General features: G+C 41.1%; 1 protein-coding gene and 1 non-coding gene across 2 annotated transcripts in view; both read left to right on the forward strand.

The window, feature by feature from the left end:
* LOC106582673 (neurexophilin-2) overlaps positions 1–15528 on the forward strand; it is a 104834-nt gene that overhangs the window by 61954 nt on the left and 27352 nt on the right. The gene's annotated exons all lie outside the window — the stretch shown is intronic.
* Positions 1712–1766, forward strand: LOC123729730 (U7 small nuclear RNA). Its single transcript, XR_006761438.1, has one exon. It is a non-coding gene; the product is annotated as a U7 small nuclear RNA (small nuclear RNA).

Below are 15528 nucleotides of genomic sequence, written 5' to 3' on the forward strand. Positions count from 1 at the left end.
GTTGCTTATACTGCTTGATAAGTTGAGAACACAGAGAGCATCAATCACTGTCACTTAGCGCCTCAACGCAACGACGCGTCAACGAGTCCCGTCTCTCATTCTGCCACCATACGCTCCCTCTCTCCTATCTGCCTCTCTTTCTCTCTCTCACTATCACTCTTTCTCTGTCTCTCGCTCTCCTCCCTCCTCTCCTCCTTTAACTGCCATGAACTCAACCAATACATAAATCTGCAAAGGGGGCACGGTTTGGCGTCGGCAATCTGAGTCAAATATATGTTTACACGTTTACAAATGAGAAATTCAGCAGCGCGACGTCGGTTCTTATTCCGCTTTGCCTTTTTCGCCCCCTGGGAGGCTGCCTAGCTCTCCCCCCTCCGCCTAGCGCCCGGCTTCTAGCCTCCAACTCCGAGAGTTTCTCTGTGCAACTTATTTAGATGAATGATTAAACTTAAAGCACAGCCAGGAGTCTTGCTACTCTTATTTAAAGAAGAATGGGAAAGCTGTCATCTTTTGATGCATTGCCTGCCATCCGGCATGCAAAAGAGATGCCCCCCCACCTCTCACTACCTCCCTCTCTCTGCCTCTCTCTCTCTACCTCTCTCTCTTTCTCTCGCTCTGTGCCTCTCTCTCTCTCTACCTCCCTTGCTCTTCCTTTGCTTCTCCTCCTCCCTCTCTCTCTCTCTCCCCCTCTCTCCCTCTCTCTACTCTGAAAACAGTGTGATTGATCAGGGTGGAGCGGCATCAGTGACAACATCGTAGTCCACCCACCCAACAGCCACCCGAGCAGGGCATGCTGATCTGAGAGATAGATAGATCAGCGAGAAGTAAGCAATCTTCTATCAGTCACTGAAGTTACTCCAGAAAGAAAGAAAGAAAGAAAGAAAGAAAGAAAGAAAGAAAGAAAGAAAGAAAGAAAGAAAGAGAAAGAAAGAAAGAAAGAAAGAAAGAAAGAAAGAAAGAAAGAAAGAAAGAAAGAAAGAAAGAAAGAAAGAAAGAAAGGAAAGAAGGAAAGAAGGAAAGAAAGAAAGAAAGAAAGCTTCTGATGGCTTTGGCTCTTCCACATCATGCATGCATAGTCACACTCACACTGTAGAAGAAAGCATTCTAGCATCATCATCACCCGTCTCTCTGTTAGAGTTCTAATTACGTTGGAAAGAATGCTGAAACCTTGAGAACACACACACAGAGAAATGCTGAATACCCCCAAAACCTCTTATGAAGACCTTATCTCTAGATGGGAGAGTTACTGTGTTGATTGATTAGGTAATAAAGAAATACTAAAAGTTGACTATAGAGTACTTACTATAGAATGCTGTAGTAAACTGTAGTATACTGTGGAATACTATACTACACATTGTAGTATCCCTTGATCATGGGTAGTACTTAGTATAGAATTGTGTAGTATACTGTAGAATACTATAGTAAATACTAAAGTATTATCCACACAAAAAACACTGTAGTAAATACCAAAGTAATGTCAGAAAAAACACTACCGTCCGCTAAAACACCATTTTTTAAACTATTGTAAATACTACAGTATTTAATTTGCAAATACCCTGCCCATTCCCCTATATCCCAATTTGTGCCACCTGTAAGTTAGAAAGCGACATGCCAAGTATAGACCATTTAGTGTGTTTCCTATGGTTATAAAAAAGAGCAGGAGCTCTGAACTCTCTGTTCAGAACCCAGTCCGACCTGCCTACAGGTTATGGAAAATTTGCTCTTTTAATATTTCTCCAGTAGGTTTCCTAAAGGAGAAAGCCCCCCACTTTTTTGTTGAAGTTAATAAAACAAAAACACTTTAACAAATACTACAGTAATGTCCCCAAAAACACGACAGAACAGTGTACCGAACTACAATCTGCAAAATCACTACAGTAAATACGACAGCAGGGGTGCTCAAGTACTATTTGAGAAGGTCCGGTCACACACATTTCCTAGGTGGTAAAGGTCTGGATGGATAATGTAATTTATCGGTGTAATAACAAACCCCCACCTCACAAACCGTGCAACCCCAAACTTTTCACACACCTCGGAGGAGAGAAAATGTTGCATTTTGCACGGGGCAGAGATTTTCCAATTGAGTATGGAGGTACTACACCATAATACAGTCCACAAAAACACTACAGTAAGTACTACAGTATAGTATACACTACCGTTCAAAAGTTTGGGGTCACTTAGAAATGTCCTTGTGGGGGCCTCCCGAGTGGCGCAGTGGTCTAAGGCCACCAGAGCCTGGGTTCGAGTCCAGGCTCTGTCGCAGCTGGCCGCGACCGGGAGGCCCGTGGGGCGGCGCACAATTGGCCCAGCGTCGTCCGGGTTAGGGGAGGGTTTGGCCGGCAGGGATATCCTTGTCTCATCGCGGTCTAGCGACTCCTGTGGCGGGCCAGGCGCAGTGCACGCTGACACGGTTACCAGGTGTACAGTGTTTCCTCCGTACACTGTAACTACTACCAATTGGATACCACGAAATTGGGGAGTAAAAAGGGGTGAAAATATTTTTCTTTTTTTAAGAAAAAAAGAAATGTCCTTGTTTTTGAAAGAAAAGACAAAATATTGTCCATTAAAATAAATAATAAATACATTGTAGACATTGTTAATGTTGTAAATGTTGTAAATGACTATTGTAGATGGAAAAAGTTTATTTTTAATGGAATATCTACATAGGCGTACAAAGGCCCATTATCAGCAACCATCACTCCTGTGTTCCAATGGCACATTGTGTTAGCTAATCCAAGTTTATCATTTTAAAAGGCTAATTGATCATTAGAAAACCCTTTTGCAATTATGTTAGCACAGCTGAAAACTGTTGTCCTGATTAAAGAAGCAATAAAATTGGCCTTCTTTAGACTAGTTGAGTATCTGGAGCATCAGCATTTATGGGTTCGATTACAGGCTCAAAATGGCTAGAAACAAAGACCTTTTTTCTGAAACTCGTCAGTCTATTTTTGTTCTGAGAAATTAAGGCTATTCTATGCGAGAAACTGCCAAGAAACTGAAGCTCTCGTACAACGCTGTGTACTACTCCTTTCACAGAACAGCACAAACTGGCTCTAACCAGAATAGAAAGAGGAGTGGGAGGCCCCAGTGCACAACTGAGCACGATGACAAGTACATTAGAGTGTCTAGTTTGAGAAACAGATGCCTCACATGTCCTCAACTGGCAGCTTCATTAAATACTACCAGCAAAACACCAGTCTCAACGTCAACACCGGCGCCTCCCACTCCTCTTTCTATTCTGGTTAGAGTCAGTTTGCGCTGTTCTGTGAAGGTATAAAGTTTGTTTTAGTTTAGTTTATTAATTCAACCATTTCAAAAAAACAAGCACACATAAAACTTGGTAAAAAGCCATACATGCACATTAATACAATCATGAAGGATAACACACGATAAAGTCTGGGACTTATTTCCATTGTGGTCCTCTTGAGACAAGATGGCTAGACAAGATCGAACACAGTATGGCAGTGAAATAATAAAACAAAAACAGAGAAGAAGAACATCTATCTCGTCATTCCAGTTACATCATAGGGGTTATTCATATGGGCACAGAAGACATCAAACATATTTTTACTTTATTTTTTAAGCTGCCCAGAGAGGACATTGATTTTATGGGCAGAGGCAACTCATTCCATTCTGAGGCTCCAGTATACAAGAAAGTACCTTTCCCAGCATTACTCCTGAACCTGTATAAGCACACATCAGCAACACCTGATCTGGTGCTGTGATTGTGTGCATCCCTAACACGAGGAAAGTAATCACTTAGATATCGGGGTGCAGGACCATAAATGCTCCTGTTAACCAAACCTAGTCTAATCTGGGACACCCTAGCCTCAACAGGCAGCCAGTTTAGTTCCTGAAAGCAGCTCCTGCCTATGTGAGTACGTGAACATACCTTCAATCCTACCCTGATCAGCTTATTCTGGGCTATCTGGAGTTTCCCCTTCATAAATTTAGATAAGCCCCCAAACCAGGAAGTACTAGCATAGTCAAAATGGCATTGAATGAGGGCAGTAGCTAGCACTAAAAGAGGTTTTAGAAGTCAGCACCTCACCCCCTAACTCCACTCTGATTTCAGACAACCTACACAATTTAGGTCTGGATCCAAAAATAATTGCTTCAGTTTTCCCTAAGTGCAGAGATAGCTTATTATCTCCAAGCCATTTGCTAATGTTAGTAAGCTCTGTGCTAAGTATGCTCTCCAACATAGTTTTACTTTTGTGAGACACCAGAAGTCTAGAGTCATCTGCATAAAGAAAATGACGGCAAGAACAAGCATCTTTCATCTTTCGTTAATATACAATAAAAACAGCAGAGGCCCAAGCACGGTCCCCTGCGGAACGCCACAACTCATTGGTTTTGCCTGAGACAGTGAACCATTAACCTCTACCACTTGCTCCCTTCCAAATAAATAGGACTTTACCCAGCCTAGAGGGATAGTGCTTAACCCCAGTGCCTCCAGTTTGGAGATTAGGACACAGTGGTTAACTGTAGGTATAAAGGTATAAAGAGGAGGAGAGCTCTAGGAAATTGTCTACTAACCCTCCAGTCCTATTAGAAAGAGACCTTTAGTCTACACTGTATATCTATCTCCTGACTCACTGCCAAAACACAACACAGGCCAAGTCAGCCACAAGAAATACAGTACAGGAGTTATAGCTTTGTCTTCTCTCTCTGAGTTAGGTGTGTGTGTCTTGGATCCCATTGGCCTTCTAAGGAAGAGAAGACTGGCATCCCAAATGGCTATGTACTAAATGGCACCCTATTCCCCTATGGGCCCTGGTCCAAAGTAGTGCACTAAAGGGAATGGTTCCATTTGGGATGCAGACAATACGATGTATTCATTCATTTTGAAGGAATTGTTATTCTAACAAACCATACTTTTTTACTTTACCGAGCTCAGTTATTGACATCATCTGTCTATCCATAAACTATTTTGAATATTTTATAGCTCATACTCGTACCCTGGGTCATGATTTATTTTTCTCTCTTGTTGAAGCCTCAGTGCAACACTCATATTGTACTATGCAACACATGCTGCATATTACAGTTAAACCAGTCTACTAAGAGTATAGTAGCAATGGAATGGAAGGTTTCAATCTTACTGTACAGGCATGATAACATGCTTTATTGTTCTTATTCATTCATTCATTAATTTACATGATAACATTTATTATTTGTTTCAAATTCATGTTTATACAGTACATAACTGTCTGAAGGCAGGCAAGGAAAGCCATAAACAAACATTCTGGCTCGTCTATACAGATGCAAGCAACAATAAAATATGTAAATAGCAGGCTACTGTTTTTCATTTGTTCCTCATTCTAGTGATGAAAAGTACACGGTGTGTTTCAAATCAACAAGCCATTATACCTAATGATCAAGCAGCTGTCTTTAAAATGATTCTATCATGGTTTCCAGATAAATTATTGTTGACTACGCCTATCAGTCCTCCAGCCAAAATCACAGTCCCAGAACTACCTTAAAATTGCGTTTGAGATATTACTGCTGTAGAAGCTACAGTAAGATTATTCATTATTGGGTGAAGAGATCCTCATTTCTCTGTTATTATGCTCTCATAATCTCTCTTTGTGTCATACATTGTTTTTATTTGGCCTTTCTTTTTCTCTTCTTTCTCGCAATCTCCCTTGATATTCTCTTGTATGTCTTATTAGACCTCTCTCTCTCTCCCTTTCTACTCTTTCTTCCTTACACTCCTCTCTGCCTCTTTCTCTTCCACCTCTCTCTCTCTCTTCCATCTATTTCTCTCTCTCCCACTCTCTCTCTCTCTCTCTCTCTCTCTCTCTCTCATTCCCCACACTCCTCTCATTTGTTCTCGCCGTCCCCCCCCCCCCCTTACTGTGGTTATGTGTTATCTGCCACGGCTCCATTTCCCTGCTGACTGATACTCCCTGACTCAGTCGCTTTCATTTTCATGATAATCCAGCAACACCACTAGACTGCCAAATCGCGTTTACTGCCTTTTCTCTTTTTTCCCTATTTTTTTCCAACTGGTTTATCTCTTTTCCTTGGGGCTTTATTTTGCTCTCTGTAATTAAATGTCATTTCCAGCTCTCCCTTCTTCTTCAGCAAATGAAAAAAGTGTATTATTTTATTATGTGATCATTGTCAAAATAGAATGGATGGATACGTCCTTGCCCTGTATCTGTAGTATGCATCCCAAATTCCATCCCATTCCCTTTATTGGTCACTACTTTTGACCAGAGACCCATGGGAATACACACAAAAATAGGAGAATACTTTTGTTCCAGGTAGGACCTTTTTGAGTTTAATGTAGGATTCTACCTGGAACCAAAAGTGTTCTTCAAAGGGTTCTCCTATAGGGTTAACCCTTTTAGGTTCTAGATAGCACCTTTTTTAACCTACGAGTGTAGATTGCCATTTGGGATGCAACCTCTGTGACTTGGCAGTACACTGAAGCCCCACCACAAGCTATCTATGGAGTGAAAACAATATAATTCTATATTTCTGAAAGCCTTTTTATTCATTTGAATGAAAACAGTATCTGTCATCCTGTGTGTGACCCGTAACTTCAGTTTCATATTCTACTCCCTTCAAGTTCATTTCCATGGTAATAAGATTGTTTTATCTCATATCATATATCCAGTAAGCTAGCAACCTGTACTACTACACTAATCAAGACTGACAGAACTATGCTATTTCAATTTGTGAGAATCATTTTAGATACTTCTACTATCTTGTTTATAGCTACGTTTGTAGCTCAAATGTAGTGTAGTGTAACACATGATTATATCAAACACAGCATGTGCAGGTGTTGTTTGTTGGATTCTCTCTTACAAAATCATACCTTACTTGCCAGATAGATGTCTAATCTCCATTCATTGTGAAATTCAGACATCGGGTTTATCAAAAACATTTTTGTTCTGTTTTGCTTGAAAAGGAAATCAAACAATAGAGCGAGCAAAAGGCAGAAATGTTGAGGTATAGCTACCAAATGTAAAAGTATGCTCGCTCAAGCGGACACGAGAAGAGTAATATGTGGAGTACGCAGAAAGTAAAAAATCCAAACTCCACCCGGCCCATTGCTCATCTCTAGTGCATGTGGGGTGGTCAGTGTGGCGGTAGTAGATTCTTAGAAAGAAAAAAAAGAGTTACAAAAGGGTTCTTTGTGGAGGATACGGGTTCTACCAAGAACCGTCTTCATCTGAAGAACCCTTTTTGGAAGATGAGGGTTCTTTGTAAGGCAAAGGATTCTACCTAGAACCTTTAACATCATAAGAACCGTTTTTGTAGAAAATAAATATTTGATGATTCTTTGGAAGGCAAGTAAGATTCTTTGGAAGACAAGAAGGTTCCACATAGAAGCCTTCTGAATCTGAACACAGCAAATTAGCCAGTGAGAGAGTAAAATATTTGCTGATTTTTTATGATTGTCTTTGTTTTTTCCATTTATATTAATTTATTTATTAACTTATGCTACATCATGATAAATAACATACAAAATCAAATCAAATCGAATTGGTCACATACACATGGTTAGCAGATGTTAATGTGAGTGTAGTGAAATGCTTGTGCTTTTAGTTCCAACGGTGCAGTAATATCTAACAAGTAATATCTAACAATTCCCAACAACTACCTACTACACACAAATCTAACAAGTAATCTAACAATTCCTCACCAACTACCTAATGCACACAAATCTAAAGGGGTGAATGAAAATATGTACATATAAATATATGGATGAGCGATGGCCGAGTGGCATAGGCAAGGTGCAGTAGATGGTATAAAATACAGTATTTACATGTGATATGAGTAACGTAAGACATGTAAACATTATTAAAGTGGCATTATTTAAAGTGGCATTGTTTAAAGTGACTAGTGATCCATTTATTAAAGTGTCCAGTGACTGGGTCTCAGTGTAGGCAGCAGCCTCTCTGAGTTAGTGATGGCTGTTTAACAGTCTGATGGCCTTGAGATAGAAGCTGTTTTTCAATCTCTCGGTCCCAGCTTTGATGCACCTGTACTGACCTCGCCTTATGGATGATAGCGGTGTGAACAGGCAGTGGCTCGGGTAGTTGTTGTCCTTGATGATCTTTTTGGCCTTCCTGTGACATCGGGTGTTGTTGGTGTCATGGAGGGCAGGTAGTGTGGCCCCAGTGATGCATTGTGCAGACCGCACCACCCTCTGGAGAGCCTTGCGGTTGAGGGCGGTGCAGTTGCCGTACCAGGCTGTTATACAGCCTGACAGGATGGATGCTCTCGATTGTGCATCTGTAAAAGTTAGTCAGGGTTTTGGGTGACAGGCCACATTTCTTCAGCCTCCTGAGGTTGAAGAGGCGATATTGCGCCTTCTTCACTACACTGTCTGTGAGGGTGGTCCATTTCAGTTTGTCTATGATGTGTACGGCCAGGAACTTAAAACTTTCCACCTTCTCCACTGCTGTCCCTTCGATGTGGATAGTGGGGTGCTCCCTCTGCTGTTTCCTGAAGTCCACGATCATCTCCTTTGTTTTGTTGATGTTGAGTGAGAGGTTGTTTTCCTGACACCACACTCCGAGTACCCTCACCTCCTCCCTGTAGGCTGTTTCGTCCTTGTTGATTATCAAGCCCACTACTGTTGTGTCATCTGCCTACTTGATGATTGAGTTGGAGTACAGGAGAGGGCTGAGCACACACCCATGTGGGGCCCCAGTGTTGAGGGTCAGCAAAGTGGAGATGTTGTTTCCTACCTTCACCACCTGGGGGTGGCCCGACAAAGTCCAGGACCCAGTGACACAGGGAGGGGTTGAGACCCAGGGCCTCCAGCTTGATGATGAGCTTGGAGGGTACTATGGTGTTGAATGCTGAGCTGTAGTCAATGAACAGCATTCTCACATAGGTATTCATTTTGTCCAGATGTGATAGGGCAGTGTGCAGTGTGATGGCAATTGTGTCATCTGTGGACCTGTTGGTGCGGTATGCAAACTGAAGTGGGTCTAGGGTGGCTGGTAAAGTGGAGGTGATATGATCCTTGACTAGTCTCTCAAAGCACTTCATGATGACCGGAGTGAGTGCTCCGGGGCAGTAGTCATTTAGTTCAGTTATCTTTGCCTTCTGGGTTCAGGAACAATGGTAGCCATCTTGAAACATGTGGGGACGATAGACTGGTATAGGGAGTGATTAAATATGTCTGTAAACACACTAGCCAGCTGGTCTGCGCATGCTCTGAGGACACGGCTAGGGATGCCGTCTGGGCCAGCAGCCTGCGAGGGTTAACACGTTTAAATGTTTTACTCACTTCAGCCACTGAGAAGGAGAGGGGGGAGGGGGGGGGGCAGATTTTGTTAGCGAGCCAAGACGGTGGCACTGTATTATCCTCAAAGCGGGCAAAGAAGGTGTTTAGTTTGTCTGGAAGCATGACGTTGGTATCCGTGACGTGGCTGTTTTTGTTTTTGTAGTCTTTGATTTCTTGTAGACCCTTCCACATACGTCTCGTGTCTCAGCCGTTGAACTGATACTCCACCTTGTCCCTGTACCGGCATTTCACTTGTTTGATTGCCTTGCCGAGGGAATAACTACACTGTTTATATTCAGCCATATCTCCAGACCTCTTTCCATGGTTAAATGCGGTGGATCGCGCTTTCAGTTTTACGCGAATGCCGCTATCCATCCACGGTTTCTGGTTAGGGTAGGTTTAATGGTCACAGTGGGTACAACGTCTCCAATGCACTTATTTATAAACGCACTCACTGAGTTAGCGTATAGGTCAATATTGTCCTCTGAGGCTGATCGGACATATTCCAGTCCGCGTGATCAAAACAATTTTGGAGCGTGGCTTCCGATTGGTCAGACCAACGTTGAATGGTTCTCATCACTGGTACATCCTGTTTGAGTTTCTGCCTATAAGCCGGGATGAGCAAGATGGCGTCGTGGTCGGATTTGCTGAAGGGAGGGCGGGGGGAGGGCTTTGTATGCATTACAGAAGTTAGAGTAGCAGTGGTCAAGAATATTAGCCCTACGTGTCGAGCAATCAATATGCTGATACATTTTAGGTAGCAATGTTCTCAAATTTGCTTTGTTAAAATCCCCAGCTACAATAAATGCAGCCTCCAGATATATAGTTTCCAGTTTACATAGAGTCCAGTGAAGTTCCTTGAGGGCCGTCTTGGTGTTCGCTTGAGGGGGGGATGTTCACAGCTGTAACTATAACTGACGAGAATTCTCTTGGTAGGTAGAATGGCCGACAATTGATTGTAAGATATTCGAGATCGGGTGAACAGAAGGACTTGAGTTCCTGCATGTTGTTATGATTGCGCCAAGAGTTGTTAATCATAAAGCATACACCCTAACCCATCCTCTTTCCAGAGAGGTGTTTATCTCTGTCGGCGCGATGCATGGAGAAGCCCAGTGGCTGAACCGATTCCGACAACATATCCCGAGAGAGCCATGTTTCCGTGAAACAGAGAATGTTACAATCTCTGATGTCTCTCTGGAAGGCAACCCTCGCTCAAATCTCGTCTACCTTGTTTTCGAGAGACTGGACATTGGCGAGTAGTATACTCGGGAGCGGTGAGCGATGTGCCTGTTTACGAAGCCTGACCAGAAGACCGCTCCGTCTGCCCCTTCTCCGTCATAATGTTGGTAAGTTGACGTTGCTCTTATATCCAATAGTTATTCCCGGCTATATGTAATAAGACTTAAGATGACATGTTTAAAAACTAATCCAATCAGTTAAAATTGTATTTATTGCACCTGTTACAGTTCATATGGTATAGGTCAGGAGTACTCAACTCTACCCTACGAGGTCCGGCGCCTGCTGGTTGTCTGTTCTACCTGATAATTCATTGCACACACCTTTTGTCCCAGGTATAAATCAGTCCCTGGTTAGAGGGTAACATTGAAAAATGCAGTGGAACTGGCTCTGAGGTCCAGAGATGAGTTTTAGGGGTTTAGGTAGTCTCCTTTACCAATGCTCCTAACCCTGGCAGTCATTCTGAATGCAGGTTGTGGGTGAATAAAAATTCTAACTGTTGGATATCATAACTCTGGCTGAATCCCAATAGGAATTATACATCACTTTGCAAGCTAGTATAATATTACTTGCAGGCCTGATGTGACCAGGAGTTTTCTAACACCTCTGTGTTAGGGTAAAACTAGCCTATCAAAGTAAGGCCTTGTGATATATATAATTGTCGTAAACAGTTTAATTCTAAAGGCTAATAAGGTTCTAGGAAGAAACCTTCAAAGATAAAAGGATTCTCGGTAGAACCGTTCATATAGGGTTCTAGGTAAAACCATATACAGGTTTTTTTTAATGAAGAACCATACATAGAGGATTCTAAGTACAACCCTCTGCAAAGGGTTTGACCTAGCACCAAAAAGGGTTCCCCTATTGGGAAAAACCGAAGAACCCTACATGGTTCTACTTTGCACATTTTATTTCTGATAGTGGAGTGTGTGTGCAGGGGCAGACTTGGACAACATAGTCCTACTCCTTTTTTAACCAGTTATTTTTAACCTGCTCATGATTAAGACAAATACAACATGTAAAAGCACCACTTGAGATACAACTCAACACTATAACTGTGCCTCTGTTGCCTCCCTGTTGTGCAGGCTGTCTCTGCATCTTCACTGCTGTCGGTTTATCTATGCTTCTCCTTGTGCTCCTCTGATGACACTGTCTGTCTGACTGTCTGTCTGTCACTCTGTCTGTCACGCCTAAGTGTTAATTGCTATAACATATAGAGCCAACATATTAGGGACTTGCAGTACATCTGTGTCTCTCTGTTTTATTCTTACCTCCACTGCACTCACCCCTGAACTGACACTGCTAGCATCCTTTTCCACAGCACTGGTACCAGAAGGCCAAGGGACCACGTTGCCGGTGCTGTGCGCAGCAACATCCTAGGGTAAAACTGTATTTTAAGGGTCCATATTAATAAGCCATTTATAAGGCATTTACAAACCGTTCGCTCACCATTTATTAATCATTACTCCCACATTTGTAAATATTAGTAAGCTAGTTATTATTAGTCACATGTACCTTGTAAAAGTATTCATACCGCTTGGATTTCTTCTATTGTGTTACAAAGTGGGATTCAAATGGATTTAATTGTACTTTTTTTTGTCAACAATCTACACAAAGTACTCTAATGTCAAAGTGGAAGAATTTCTTAATTAAAAAAAAAAGATGTATAGATATTAACCTGTCTGGGCAACGTGGGACGTTTGCGTCCCACCCTAGTCAACAGCCAGTGGAATCGCGTCGCGCGAAATACAAATACCTCATAAATACTTCAATTTCTCAAACATATGACTATTTTACACCATTTTATAGATACACCTCTCCTGAATCGAACCACGTTGTCCGATTTCAAAAAGGCTTTACAGCTAAAGCAAAACATTAGATTATGTTAGGAGAGTACCCTGCCAAAAATAATCACACTGCCATTTTCAAAGCAACTAGCATGCATCACAAATACCCAAAACACAGCTAAATGCAGCACTAACCTTTGACAATCTTCATCAGATGACACTCCTAGGACATCATGTTACACAATACATGCATTTTTTGTTCGATAAAGTTCATATTTATATATAAAAACAGCATTTTACATCGGCGTGTGACGTTCAGAAAATATTTTCCCTCAAATGCTTCCGGTGAATCAGCGCTACAATTTACAAAATTACTATTCGAAAACATTGGTAAAATATAATATTGTCATTCAAAGAATTATAGATTAACATCTCGTGAATGCAACCGCATTGCCAGATTTAAAAATAACTTTACTGGGAAACCACACTTTGCAATAAACGAGGTGCTATTCTCAGAAAAATAGGCTAGGCGATACAGGTTAGCGCCATCTTGGAACCATCTAAAATCAAATATACTATTGTAAATATTCCCTTACATTTGATTATCTTCATCAGAAGGCACTTCCAGGGATCCCAGGTCCACAACAAATGTAGTTTTGTTCGAAAAAGTTAATAATTTATGTCCCAATAGCTCCTTCTTGTTAGCGCGTTCCGAAGGCTACTCATAATGTACGAGGCGCGCGGGACTTGTCGTCACGAATGTGCAAAAAATATATATTTACGTTCGTTCAAACATGTCAAACATTGTATAACATAAATCTTTAGGGCCTTTTTCAATCAGAGCTTCAATAATATTCAAGGCGGACGATTGCATTGTCTTACTAAATGTTTCGGAACGAGAGGGTACCCATGGGCGCGCGTGTCATAGTAGTAATGGCCCTCCCTCTATGACAAACTTTCCAAGCCTCTCGTTCGGTCAGTTTTTACCGGAGAAGACTCAAACCACTTTGTAAAGACTGTTGACATCTAGTGGAAGCCTTAGGAAGTGCTAAATGAATCCTAACTCACGGTGTGTTTCATAGGCAAAGTGTTGAAGGTGATTCCACAAATCAGATTTCCACTTCCTGCATGGAATCCTCTCAGGTTTTGGAAACTTCAGAGTGTTTTCTATCCAAATCTACTAATTATATGCATATTCTAGTTACTGGGCAGGAGTAGTAACCAGATTAAATTGGGTATGTTTTTTTATCCGGCCGTGCAAATACTGCCCCCTAGCCCCATTAAATCACTCAAATACAGTCATTGCATAAGTATTCCGCTCTCTGAGTCAATACATGTTTGAAACACCATTGGCAGTGATTAAATCTGTGGGTCTTCTTGGGTAAGAGCTTTACACACCTGGATTGTGCAATATTTGTCCATTATTCTTTTTATAATTCTTAAAGCGCTGTCAAGATGCAACTCCTGTGTATATTTGGCTTTGATTTTCCAAACATAAGTCTTTGCATCACGGCCAAACAGTGTATTCCTGTATTCATTTGCCATGTTTTTTTGTTGTTGCAGTATTACTTTAGTGCCCTATATATTTGTATTCTTCTTTTCACTCTGTCATTGAAGTCATTATTGTGGAGTCACTACAATGTTGTTGATGCATCCTCAGTTCTCTCCCATCACAGCCATTAAACTCTGTAACTGTTTTTAAATCACCAATGGCCTCATGGTAACATCCCTGAGCAGTTTCATTCCAGTCCTGCAGCTCAGTTCAGAAGGATGACTGTATCTTTGATGTGTCTGGATGGTGTAGTACATCATCTACAGCATAATTATTAACTAGATATTCAATGTCTATTGTCATTGGTTGCACTAATTGCACTGTTTGTCTACATAACCTGGTTCAAGTATTCATGACATTACCCTGAAGAAGGCACAGTGATGCCAAAACGTTGGTAAATACCCAATACATTCCTGGGAGTTTATATATGCAGTGTGCAACTTTCTTTATTTTGATAGTTTGTAGTTTATTCGCCGTTAGTCAGCACCACCACACAAAACACATTTTTCTGGGTGTGCGCCAGGTTATGTTTTTTGATTTGTTATTGTTACCCATCTTTAACATGAAGAAAAGAAGTTGAATCTGTGTTTGAAATTCAATACTTGACTCTTACAGATGTTGTATGTATGGGGGACAAAGGAAGGGTTAGTGTTTTTGCGGCTCGCATTCAACGTTTTGCTACTTGCATTTTGTATTTATATTTTGATGTGTGTATTTTCTGTCATTTATGTAATTCAGGGCTCATCTATAAAAGAGACCTTGGTCTCAGTACGACTCCCTGATATAATAAAAGGTTAAATAAAATTTGAACATTTCAAAAATACAATGTATTGTGAAAGTGAAAAGACAATTTATATATATTTTTTAAAGATTAATAGAAATTTGATAACAAAGATATTATTATATAATACAGTGCATTCAGAAAGTATTCAGACCCCTCCCCTTTTGACATTTTGTTACATTACAGCCTTATTCTACAATTGATTAAATGAAAACCTTTCCTCATAAATCGATACACAAAACCCCATAATGACAAAGTGAAGACAGGTTTTTAGACATTTTGCAAAGCTCGGGTGCATCCTGATTCCATTGATCACCATTGAGATATTTCTAAAACTTTATTGGAGCCCACCTGTGGTAAATTCAATTGATTGGATATGATTTGGAAAGGCTCACACCTGTCTATATAAGGTCCCACAGTTGACAGTGCATGTCAGATCAAAAACCAAGACATGAGGTCGAAGGAATTGTCCGTAGAGCTCCGAGACAGGATTTGGGGAAGGGTACTGTAGTAACCTGGTATATTTATGTTTACCAATAGATGGCAGTATTGACTCAAGACATTTGCTTTCTGCTATCAGTAGCTGTTTCCTATGTCTGCCTATATAACCATGATTTAAGAAAGCTTCAGGTAGCTCTTTGGGCTAGGTGTCCTGCTAGCGAGATAGAAGCCGACAACATCTGGTGAAATTGGAGGACGCTCAATTCATGAACATACAAGTGTCTTATATCATTTAAAAGCTTAATTTCTCGTTAATCCAACTGCGTTGTCAGATTTCAAAAAGGCTTTACGGTGAAAGCATACCATGAGATTATCTGAGGACAGTGCCCCACATCAACATATTTTTCAACCAGCACAGACTTCACAAAATCACAAATAGCAATTAAATAAATCACTTACCTTTGAAGATCTTCCTCTGTTT

The sequence above is a fragment of the Salmo salar genome, chromosome ssa22, assembly GCF_905237065.1.
Source record: "Salmo salar chromosome ssa22, Ssal_v3.1, whole genome shotgun sequence".
Lineage (NCBI taxonomy): Eukaryota > Metazoa > Chordata > Actinopteri > Salmoniformes > Salmonidae > Salmo > Salmo salar.